We start from the raw sequence: 13,354 nt of genomic DNA, 5'->3' as shown, positions 1-13,354 counted from the left end.
ACTGTATCATTCGTATTCGCATAGCAACCGCATCATTCGTATTCGCATAGAAACCGCATCATTCGTATTCGCATAGCAACCGCATCATTCGTACTCGAATAAACCGCATCGCGAGTAACGAAATGAATTTGTGAGTACCGAATCGGTACTTCGAGTCAACCCTTGTACCCGTTACTCAGTAACGAATACATGCGGTTTGCTCCAGCTCTAGTGGAAAGCTACATCTCACTCCACAGTGGACATGTCCCGGATTATAACCTTCTCAAAGGTGCCTGCTGTCGTTCATATGAATTTCCCATTTCTCCATATACAACATTAAAAGAGTATTTTTAAATTTTGGATGTATTAAAACGTTCTGAATTTTCCTGAACTATAAATATCATTTATTCTAATGTCTGAACAGTGTGAAAACATTATTTTACCTGCCTATCAAGCACCTCTGCTTAATGTTATGCTACACTGCAATTTGAGATCCGTCCTTAGCAACTGTCCAGCAGTGTATGTGATGATCATATTCCTAAATTCCTCAATTTTCATATTTGTTCAAGTGGTTTTGTACCGTATAGTATTATAACAAGGTTATAGGGTGTGAAATAAGTCACTGTATATATCTAAATCGTTGTTACAGTATCCGTTTCATCCAGTTTTATTGAATCCCATGTTGTAATAAACATCAGCCCTCCTCTTCTTTTTTTCTGTCATTATTCTAAACCTCTCCACAAGTTTTAAAAACACTGAGAAATTATCTTGAATGAACTTGCATGTTTTTTTGCTTTTAACTAATAACTACCATGTTTGCTATTTCTAAGACATTAAGAATATGGAAGACTGATCCTTCTATTTCATCCAAATTTTCTGTCTTTCTTCTGAACTTTGCTACTTTCTCCAAGCCGGAAAGGATAAATTCAAAAATTCGGATCTAAGCTAGAGGAAACTACATACATACACTATCGCTGCCATTCTATCGATTAGGATCAAGCAGTTAATCACTAATTTGCTTTTAAAAACTTCAATCGACTAACATTCATTGGTTGGGCAATATCAAATTATAAATAAAAGAATGTTTCCTACTTTAGAAGTAATTTAAAAGTAATTTTCCTTGCTAGAATAAGTTATCTCAGTATCGTAAATATTGCATTCGAGTAATACTTTAGTTTATTTCGAGACGAAGTGCAGAGGATACATATAGGAAAATTAAATTAGGTTGAATTCTAAATTTCTACAGCACGGAAAGAATTTTGATGCTTGTAATTCCACTGAATGAGATGCTATGAATTACGTTATATAAGGCATTATATGCAACATTTTTTATAATTATTAATTATATATATCCTTCACGAGTTTAATTAAAATTAAAATAAAAATTGCAAATTGGAAAGATTAGATTGTAATACAATATATCAAAGACTATGTTACAATATAGTATTTAATGTTACAGATTAAGCAAACATTTTTCAATTATAAGAAAAATCTTATTAAATGTTCGTTTTTGTTTTACATAAAATCAATATTTACAGTTGCTAACCGATGAAATTAAACCTTTAATGTTGAACAACTTTAAAATCGAGTTTAACGGAAATTTCCAATTTTAACAGCTTTGGTGATTTTGTTTCGGAAATTTTTTTAAAATTTAAATGATATAAAATATAAAATATTAAAATTTACTTAATGTCTGAACAAAACTGAATATAAAGATTAAAAATATCTGGAATAATATAGATGCAAATAAAGTGAACCCATATAATCAGACTCTGCCATTGAATGTAGAGCTCGTCGACCTGCATTTCATTTATTTGGCTGCAGCTAAAACAGCTGTAGAAAACGATTTCCGAGTACCTCTAAACACCCATAGATAACATTTAAAATAGGCCCCGTTTAATGTGATCACGTTTTCCGATTGCTATTTTGATAACATCAACCGAATGATAACATTAACCATTGGGAATAAAATATCCTCCAAAATAAAAACGGAATTTAAATAATTTAATACAAATAAAACTAGAAACGTATAGATATATACTTTCAGAGCATTTAAACCAGAAAAACGTGGAAGTATTTTTATGAACTGTTCATAAATATTGTCTTTAATGGAAAAGTTCATTTACAGATTGTTCATAAAGTTCCTGGAAATGAGGGGATGCTGCATCTTTAAACTTCGCACCTGGAGGACAGCCATCATGGGAGAAAAACTAGGTAATGTAAAATTTAAAATTAGGCTGAAAAGTAGTAGATTAGCATAGTTATTCTCAAATCTTTTTTTTTTTTCTTTGGAAGAATGGAAACAAATCTTCAGATAATTTATTGTTTCTGAAGAAGAACGACCTAATCGCCTCAAAAACGGCAGAGTTATTTGAATTATACACAAACTAGGGCTGCCCTTTTTTACTGAATTTTATATAGTTAGCTAAAGTACAAACTATGCTGTTTAGCGATATTTCTCTGTCATTTGGCAATTTTTAAAATCTACTTTGACAACTTGACTTTAGTTTAAAACAAATTTATTCTTTAATACTTTGATTCTAATTACCAAATTGTTCCTCACAACAAGCTATACATTTTCTATATTTTCGTATACAAATGGGAAGGGCTTCGGCAATTCGATTAAAAAATACGAAAGATAATATTAATCCCGATCATATCAAGCGACATCTTCTACATATTGTCAAGCTCTGCGTTCATGTATCAATTGATGCATTAGACTCGAATATCGGGCGGAGAATATAATTTTACGTCAGCAGAAGTCTTTTACCTATCGCTCAATAGCGCAATGCACTGCGCTTCTTTTTAACGCTTCTTTTTCATACACTAATTCCATTGCAATATCTGCTTACGTCAGATCCCTCTGCCTTCCTTTAAATTTTTGCCAGATATTTTGGAACCACTTTGTATATGTTTGTCCCTGTAAAACTTTTTAATCCCCTGTATATATTTTATAATCTCCCTATACGTCAAATGCATAGAAATCTTACTTGTGGAACTCACAGTATAAAATAACTTTTGTTGCAAAATGCTGAAAAAAAGTCCAAGTAAATGGGGAGGGCGGATGCTGGCAACGCACTTGAAGTGCCTATTTTAAAGTAACATACTATAGTTATGAGTTTAGACCTTTCAAAACAATGAGTTGGGTGATGAACTCATTTCTTTAGAAAGGACTAGTCTCATTACTTTAAAAAGGGAGCAACTAAACTTGTTTTCTATATTAATGAGTTGAAACTAACAGTAAAGAGTTGAGACCTTTTTAAATAAAAGCATATTATCATCAGAGATAAATTGTAGATTCATATATTTACATTTAAATGGTCAAAAAAAGGATTCCAGACTAACGTATTTACCCTTCAACTGTAGGAGTAAAATATTCTGGAAAAAGGGCTGAATTCTCTGTTCTTTAACTACTAAGCCAAGAATTATTCTCTGCCGATTACCAAGCTTTTCGAAATAAATCCAGTTTTCGATGCAACTTCTGTAGGGAAAAATCTTCAAATGGAATATGTTATTATTATGTATTAATAAATTATATATAAAAGATTTCATATCTGAACGTATAAAATTAATGGTGATATTCGAAAACGGATTTATTAGTAACATAATGTTCGACACATTCGCCAGAATTTGAGGAGTAATTTTGAAACACGTTTAGCTAACTCGGTGACTGATGACTACTTTTAGATAAAGTAACACATTTTATTAAATTTGTACCTAGCAATATGGAGGTACTAATTAGTCGTATTTATGTGTATTTTGTACACATATGGGCACATTGGAACGTTTCCTATGTAACTTATTTAAGCACAATTAATAGTTGAATAATTGAGATTTTTGCTTGTCTGGATCATATTGAATGTCAGATTTTAATTTTAAAAGAGCCCAGTTGCTGGATTGCTTATATTCTTTCTTCTATTGCCTGCAGTTATTTGAAAAGCTTTATAATTTATCATGTATGTCTAGGATAAATATTTAATGTAATAAAGCATTTGGCTAGGTGTCAGTAAATAGTTGCGAGGCACTAAGATTACAGTCTAGCATAGTAAAGGAATTCAGTACAAGTGACTAAGCAAATATATACATGAGACAGTAGGATCTTGTCAAACTAAGTTCAAAGGAGCTATTCACCGGATTTCACGCTTTTAATAATAAGGCAATTTGATAATAATGGGATAATGTGCAGCAGCTCTGAGTTGCTCTGGAATAGAATTAATTAACTAACTGAAATTTACAGCCATATTTTCTGGCACATTAATCCAGTTTACATTACGTGGTTGCCTTAGGAAGGAATATTAAGATCTTGACCTCTGAGAGCTTCAGGATTTCAGACCAAATTTTGTGAAGTCATTATAAATATTACTATGCAAAACTGAATCGATAATATCGTAATAAGATGAGGGAATAATTTCGAGATTTATATGATCATTGAGGTGAACGTGAACTTTATTAAAAAATCACGTTGATACATGGCAGATATCACTCCATGTTCACTCGAAGAAGGACGGTGATTTCATATGATATTTTATAGGTGATGATAGACTGATTTCAGATGGCACTAAAAATTGAGAGTTTTATGCGATTTTCTCTTTTTATTTCATAGCCGTAACATGAATACAGCTTCTAAGTTTCCATTTTAAGAAGCTCTAATTTCCCTATTCGTCTTGCAATTTTGTGTGAAGTTTTGAAGAATTCTGTTCTTTAATTCTGAACATATATGCATTTACATTCGAAGCATATAATATAAAACCCATATAAACACGCTACCCTGATAAGTATAGCGGTTAGCTTTGCTAGCTGCCATATCGTTTGACCCGGGTCTGAAAATCTAACAGAAAACTTAATATTTCTAAATGTATAATGCCTGGTGACTGGTGGATCCATCCACCAGGTTTTTCAAAATTAGCGCGGAACTGAGCAAAATTGGGAAGCGTTTTTCAAAACTGAGACTGAGTCAGACATATGGTTTCATATAAGGAGCCCAATGTCCATACTAGCGACAAAAACAATCCTCGCTGCAATAAATTTCGTGCCTTTTATGGATGTTACTGTCAGAAAGAAGTGAGATAAGTCACAACCACCATATATAGTGCACGAATAATGTTCGTATCAAATTTTCTACGTAAATTCTTAAAAGAAACATTATTATTTTAGCTAAACAGGAAATTTCCCATCATCAATATTAGGAAAACGTCTTTAGCCATTGTTATCGGAAGTTTAAAAATCATTAAAACTTATTTAGAGCTTAGAACATATAGAATATGAGAAGAAACAAAATATTTGACCTAAAGTGCAAGGCGTATAAGGAGGTTCAGTTTCCATTATAACACTAGAGAGACTCATAATAAATTGAAGAGAAAAAGTGTAATAGTGTATACCTACACAGAATGAATATGTAATTTTATAACTAATACATTGTTATAAAATTAAATATTCATTCTGTGTGGGTATACACTATTACATATTCATTCTGTGTGGTATACACTATTAGTAAATTTCTAAGCATTTCTAATATTGTCTGTGTTTGAAATATTTTATAGAAATTTTAACGATGCTTCGCAATTTTCAATAGGTCAATAGGTAGAGACATTAAGTATTTTTTTGAAAGCAGGAAAGATGAAAAATCAGCAAAACCCTTGCCGGAACTCTAACCACTGACCTCTCTAATACGCGTCGAGCGCGCTGACCATTACACCACGAAGGCACGCTAAGAACGCGTGAGAAATACCTTATATACTCTCCCGTTTAAAGGGCGACTGGGGTTTTAGGGGACTCAAACGCCAAATCCTGGTGGTGAAGAATTATCATTCACCACCTTTTAGTTCGGCCGCCACTGTGGAGACATTAGGTACTTTTTTGGGGGAAGCAGAAGATATGGAAAATGAGCAATGCCCTCGCCGGGACTCGAACCACGGACTTCTCGAATACGCGTCGAAGATGCTGACCGCTACACCACGAAGACATGCTAAGAATGCGGGAGAAATACCTTTTAAATAAAGGGATTAAATGATTTCTCTCGCAATTTACGGAAAACAGCGTCTCAAGTAACGAAAGTTGCCTTGCAACTCACTGCATTTATCACACGAGGCACTGCTATACGCATAAAGCTAAAGATTAATCTTTATGTCATTTGGAAATGAAGCAATGTGTCGGCTATTTTCAAATAAATGTTTTAATCTTTTAAAGTGCCATTCTATTCTTTATTCTAAAAAAAAAAAATAATTTAAATTGTTTTTCCCTGTAATAGATTAAAAACAGCATTACGGTAAGACCGAAACCTTCTCTTTTCCCAGTTTTACTTTTTTCTCTCCTGTACTACATCGAAGTCATTTTCTTTGATGCTGGATGTGTGAAAGTTTTTTCCATGAGTTAGGATGATCAACTAATAAATTATTTTAAAGTACTGAGCTTTCAAATCTTTCCCAACATTAAGTATGTTAACGAATTCTTTAACTCGTATTATTTTCAAGTGATAATTTCAGGAATAGCAATAACTACACTCTGTTAAATAGCCACCCAATCCACAGAGTAGTTAGTGACGCTGACTGCTGTACGGATGGATGACTATATGGATGTTTGTAAGCGGGTGTAAAGTAGCAGGCATCCTCGTGGTGCACCTTGGATAACGCTAAATGTGCTCAACGATTGCCACCCTCCTCTTTCGCCTAATGACTAGAGAGTCAACGGTCTGAAAGAATTTGGTTTTTATTATACTTTGTTAGATGCAATTATCATTACCAAAAAGCTCTTGCTCGCATTGCTAGAGTAAGAACTGTTAAAATAAAATGAAGTTATTAGATTATTCTAACTGATATTTTTATTACTAACATTCGTAATTATGATGAGGAAGTATCAAACAAAAGTTAGCATGGCTGTCAATAAATAAAAAAATATATAAATATAAATTTACTATCATGCAAGTGAATGCATGTGGGTTTTTCATTTAAGGACATTGTTTGTGAAATGTTTTTTTTTTTTTTTTTAAACTAACCCACGCAGCGAATTTGAAATAATATTCTGTTCTAGAATATTAAAATTCTAAAACGATTTCCAAAAGATTATATTAATTAACATTGACTGCTAATATTTTATAATTAAACATTGAGGGTAATTGTTTATAGAGTAATGACTAATTGATGTACGAGTAATCATAACAATAATACCAGCAATAACCGCTTAAATTTTAGTTTAAAATAACTTTCATCATATATTAAGGAAAAATACTGCAGATCTATTCGTGTTAAGAGGAATGCCTCGGTGAGCATTTTCTAAACGAAATTGACTCATTATTATATTGAATGTAGAAAAATTTCCTTATATAGTATTTTCACTTTTTTTACTGCCTGCCTTTAAAGTGTATTTAAAAAGCACGTTTGGTCACACTGTGGAAAGGTCTGGAATTCCAGGTCCGTGAACGGAAATACAAATTTTTCTTATCACCATTTTAGAAAAACCCAATGACTCTGTTACCGTTAAAGATCGAAATATGGAGAATATCGGCATTCTCTACGTTCACATAGTCACTCGGTGTATGTCCGAAATATTTGTTAAATATCCTTATTTCTCTGTTACAGCAGTAAATGTCAATATTCACCAAGCGCTGATGGTGAATTTTGAATTAAAATATTTTTGTTACGTTTTTAAACCATACTTTATAATTAAAACATACTATCATACATGTCAACATATGAGAAAGCTTAAGTAACAGCACATGTAAATAAAATGTTGAACTTAAAACGAGCCGCTCATTTTAAGTTCAACATAGTTATGATCGATTTTAAGATGTTTCACTGGGTAATACATAAGATACTTGATCTAGTAAATGCACCTTGTCCAAAATGAGTGGCACGCTAATTTTGAAAGGCCTTGATCGAGATCATGGATCGTAAAACATTCGATCCACTTAAAACAGCGCAACTTTGTTAGGTCTCGCAGAATATAAACCAGTGGAAATTATATAGCTTTAATCCTTAGGTTGTGACCTTATTTGGCTAAAATGGCGAATAGTAAGCGTCAGTGTCCGTCAATAATGAGAAGGGGCAAGAATATATGACTTTTGCACGTAGAAATGCCCGGCTTTTGCCACTCTTGGTCAAATCCCCCAGTGGAACGATTGCTTTGACACTAGAGTACTTTCTTCATCATAAAGTAAACCTTTTGTGCCCTAAAGCGATCTAACGTATATGTTTATTTCAGTTCAAGTTATTTGAAATATACTTCAAAGAAAATTAAAAATAACGTTAACTTGGTATTTATACCAATGATCTGATTAGATGAACTAGTTGCTTTCTTGAAATATATTCATTAATTGCAGTGCTGTTTTTTCTTTCGCATACGTACAGTTAAAAAACATCTAATTATATTGCAATGAAGCACGCCTTGTTTTACATTTATACGTTATAACATTTCTGATTCAATTCAACTGTATTAATTTTAATAATAAAACAACTCATTTATAAAATGAAGCACACAACGGTAGAATAATAAAGTTGCTGCACATTGGTAGTTTGACCAGTGTTTTAATTCCAGGGTACGGGATTGCCTGCATAGGCGTTTTCGTGATTTTCCTCATATGCAAATTGGATAAGTAAAGTATATTTTCTATTAGGAAGTTCTTCATGAACGCATCCTTCCCCGTAGGAAGATGGCCCTCGCGGGCTTTGTCATAATTAAAAACATTTGTAGAATACACAACTTATACTAGACATCGTTTTAAAGGGTGCATAGTTTGCACAGATCGTTAAGCATTTTTAGAGCAGGAGACGTAAAAAATTTGCTAAAATTATTACACGAATTACCATCCACTATCTTTTAGTCAGGGGAGGCCCTTTTGAAAATGTTTCCGAATTTGTCAGGGAACGGAAGAAATCCTTAGTGCCCTCACCGGGACTAGAGTTGGGGGAATTTCCAATTGTTATCCGCACGTGTTTACAGTTACACCAGAAAGGCAGTCGCTAAGAAGACAGAAAAACGTTACAAACTTAGATTATATATTCTTAATTATACTTCATTAGCACTTCTATTTGCAGTTCTAACACCTTTTCCGAAAGCAATTACTTTCTTTTTGTAACATTTGTAAGTTGTACACCGGGATTCGTGGCCGAAAGAAAGATGTTAAATACTTCACACTATAGACCGTCATTTACAAATCTGCTTCCAGTGGATAAACGAGATGTTACGTAAATGGATATAATAAACAACGACGTCTCTGACAAAATAGGCACTCAGAATCAAGTATCACATTTAATGATGAGACTTACAGATTTTTTTAAAGAAAAGTTCAAAATTTGCATTTGTGTTAAATATTCCTAACACTTATTAAAGATCAACAACTGAAATTACATTGAGATTGCTCTCATTTATACATTAAATACGATAGAGTCTAAAAATTTATTTTTTTTAAACATAGATAATGTTTTAAATAAATGGAAACTGATGATAAAATTAAATTCGTGCAATAATAATAGTTTAATAGTAACATTAAATGCCTGCGAATAAGATGAATTCTTAAAACGAAGTTTCCATTATAATTTTTTTCTCTCGCACGAAATCGTATTTGAATTATTCCCGAAAACTTATAAATGGTGCTTAGCTGAATTTCTACAAACATCTTAAAGCTTTTCTCTTTCTAACAATGGTATGTAATTGTAACAACGGGTACAAAATGAAAAGATAATTTTTTAATCATTAATTTTATAAAAACAGATATGCGTATCTCATTTTCAATTTACTTAACGGCTATAATAAACTCAGAATTACCTGATTACCAAAGCTTCAAATTATTTGAATATAGGAGTTATTTTAAACTGTTTCAGTCTTTCTAGAAATGAAACTTAAATTTCATTGTAAATTACTAAAATTCGTTTAACCTTTATGGAGTTTCTCAACATTTTCTGTATCTAAAAGATTCAAGTTAAATTCATTGTAACATCTTTTGTTCTCTAAACATTTTAAACCAATTACTATTAACCGTCCAGTTAGCCCCAATGATTAAATTGTTAATTAAGCTTTCTTTGATCGAAGAAAATAATTAAAAAGGAATGATTTTAAAGGAAGTTTCCAGGAAGAAAAACTTGGCTCTCAGATTTATCAGCATTTGAAACCAGATACTTGTTCGACATTAATTGTTTAAAATTCCAGCAAATCTGAGTTTTACCGACCCATTTTTTCCGTCTCATATTCTTTGACAACCACCTTTTGTTCAGGCAGAAAGTATCTTAAAGTTTCAAAGAGAGTGAAAGTTTATTACTCTAGGAATGACAAGTTACGCTATTTTCAATCAGATAATGTGACGATTTGTCTTCATCTTGAGAGGAACATAACTTCTGATTTTTAATTTTTAAAGAAATATAAATTATAAGATTTTAAGCATATGTCGTGTTTTTAAGGTAAGTATTTAAAAGATAATTAGTTAAGACAAGAATTACTTCGTAATTTAAAACTGAATGTAAACATTTCCCTAAATGTACAAATTTAAAATGCATTTCCTATGATACTATGATCACGTGAAGTACGAACAGCACACCTCGAACTCTTTTCCTTTCTATTTAACTCAGAATACTTCCGCTGATAATTTGAATCCTTGCGCGTTCTACTAAAATTTACATACTCTGGCATTGGCAGTTCCAGGGGAAAGTAAGGCTTGACAGGAAAGATAGTTTAAACTTAAAATAAATGTTAGTTAAAATAAATATAAACCCTACATTATATGAGTTTCGAGACTAATAGCAACTCTGGTGTTATTAATACCGAGATACGTAAGAAAATTGACATAACTTTTCAAACTAATTTAATATTTTTCACTTCTGTAGTCATTAGCAAAAAGAAACCATAAATTGGGAAAACTTTCCTTATTCTATTAATAAATTTCTTCGCGTATACCTTCGGTTGCATGAACCAAGATTTTCATGCTACGAAATTGGCTCTTCTTGACTAAGGTCAACCATGGTCAAGTGTTATGAACATTTTGCTCCAATGCTAAGTTCTTCTTTCCACATTTCATTGAGCACAGTGGCGTTAATTAGCCTAGGAGTAAAGTGAGTGAGCAGACAGTTAAGATGCGTCATTGTGTTGAGAGTCAAAAATAGAAAGGTTTGATCTTAAAAGAAGCTGAACATTATCTCTCTACGGACCTTAGCACAATGAACTTCAAGATACTAATCGCATTGCTGCCATACATTTCACATTTTGGTTTTATATTCACAGTAGTAAAAGTACAGCTTTTAATAACATAAAGGTTTGCAGGCAAATATATCTCTGCCAAAGTATATTTAAAGTGTTTGTGCAGAAAAAATTTCTTGCCATAAGATAGACTAAACCTGAAGCATTTAAATGTTCAGTTTAAATGCGGATGATCCAGAAACGAAAAACATGACGTTAAGCGAACATTTTGGCAACATTCTGAAATGTAGATTTTCTTTTTCGTTCGATGCATATTAAAATGATGCATGTATTAATAGATACCTAATTTTATGATTTTGAAGTCATATTGATCATTTTTAATTAACCTTGTGTACTTTAAATTTTTGATTAAACTGGCCGTATATGAATTCGTATTTATCTTTATATCAATGACTACTGATGCCGGTTACTGATGCCAAAAGAATTTTTTATAGAATATAATGAATGTGTCTGAATGTAATGAATACATATAGTTGATTTACTGAGAGAATATATGCAACATATATCAAATACTGAATCCTGAATTTAGGATATAGATACACAAGATGAAAAACAAAAACAGAAACGTCTCATTACTAGTAAAAGGTTCAAACCTCACCCTGGAAAACGATTCCTTCCTTTCGCCTTTTCTCGAGATGTAACTTACCTTCGGATTTAACACTCCTTTTTTCATCTAGCAGTGTTGGGTAAGACGGGCCGATGATGGCCGCAAGAAACAAAGTAATTATAGTAAGTTTTCAAAATAGCATCATTCAGCTGATTTATCAGTTACCATTCCAAATTGTTATAAAATAATTTTGTTATGTATATATGTGTTTCCAAATATATAGATCAAAGATCAAAAGATCTTTTGATCAAAGGATCATTTTGCAGAGACATTAGGTATTTTTTGGAAGCAGACAAGATCAAAAATATGCAACTCCTTCGCCGAGAATCGAATCGCCGTGGACCTCTCAATTACGCGCTGAGTGTGCGGACCACTACACCACGAAGGCTCGATAAGAAGGCGGGAGAAATACCTTATAATGTTTCAGCTGATATTTTTGGCACTTAATATTTTGACTTTTTTTTTCTTAAAAATAAGGGAGAGGTGCGTAGTGCATTCTTAAACACGTAAACTTAATGACAAAGATGTTTTTAAAATTTTTTATTTTGAGATTCGCAATTACATTAGGTTTACGTACATTTGTGAACATATTTTACAATTATTCAAGGCAGAGGAATGGCAGCAAGGAAATCAGTTGACTGATGATCACCTTGTAGAGTTGCGGGCCTCCAACCTGCACGCAACCAAGAGGTGACTGTTGAAACTGGAAAATAGACAGAGTCTTGCTAAGGGTTTAAGTCTCTTTTTATTCAACTTAAGAAGTTACAATTGCGTGCTCTTGACGCTCACAAACTACGCCGACCCGGCGGTAAAATAAAAATAAGAACCCGAAAAGAAATAATAACAAGACTCTAACTACGAGGCTCTCTAAAAGTAACTGACCTCACCGCGTTTTACAATACCGCTGCTAATTCAGCAAACTTTGAATATCACGTTGAACGAATAACAATTCTCCGAGGCAAGCACATAGGCCGAAACGCGGGGTTCTTCAATTTCTGGCCAACTACATCCGCGCTCGTGAAGTACGAACAGCACACCTCGAACTCGTTTCCTTTCTATTTAACTCAGAATACTTCCGCTGATAATTTGAATCCTTGCGCGTTCTACAAAAATTTACATACTCTGGCATTGGCAGTTCCAGGGGAAAGTAAGGCTTGACAGGAAAGATAGTTTAAACTTAAAATAAATGTTAGTTAAAATAAATATAAACCCTACATTTGCCGCTGCCAGAATTTGGAAAACTTGGAAGCAGGTCCTACAAACGACCTGTTGTAAGTTTCTATAATTCTGAACTAACTCTCAAGAGCCTCGTTTACACAAAAAAAAATCTTATGTAACAAATTGTATACTAAATTTCTTTCGATACTTATAAATCTCTCTTCTTACAGCAACTTTTCCTGGACTTCATGAATCAATCTTGTTCTTTTCCTTCCAGCATCTGGAAGGAATAAGTATCAGTATCTTTCTAAATACATTATATTTTACACTTTCTTGACACTGAATAAATTTTTGTTTTTAAACTATTCGTTTTCCTTAGTTATTGCTTAATTCACATTCATTCAATTTTTCAAGCATTAATTTAACTTT

General features: G+C 32.6%; 1 protein-coding gene across 6 annotated transcripts in view; it reads right to left on the bottom strand.

Annotated features, from left to right (window-relative positions):
* LOC118184495 (orexin receptor type 2-like) overlaps positions 1-13,354 on the bottom strand; it is a 590,403-nt gene that overhangs the window by 175,861 nt on the left and 401,188 nt on the right. The window lies entirely within an intron of this gene.

The sequence above is a fragment of the Stegodyphus dumicola genome, chromosome 7 (assembly GCF_044657685.1).
Source record: "Stegodyphus dumicola isolate Sdum_Otavi_A_Nest chromosome 7, ASM4465768v1".
Classification (NCBI taxonomy): Eukaryota; Metazoa; Arthropoda; class Arachnida; order Araneae; family Eresidae; genus Stegodyphus; species Stegodyphus dumicola.
The sequence above is the reverse complement of the archived record's forward strand: the minus strand, read 5'-3'. Positions and strand labels throughout refer to the sequence as shown.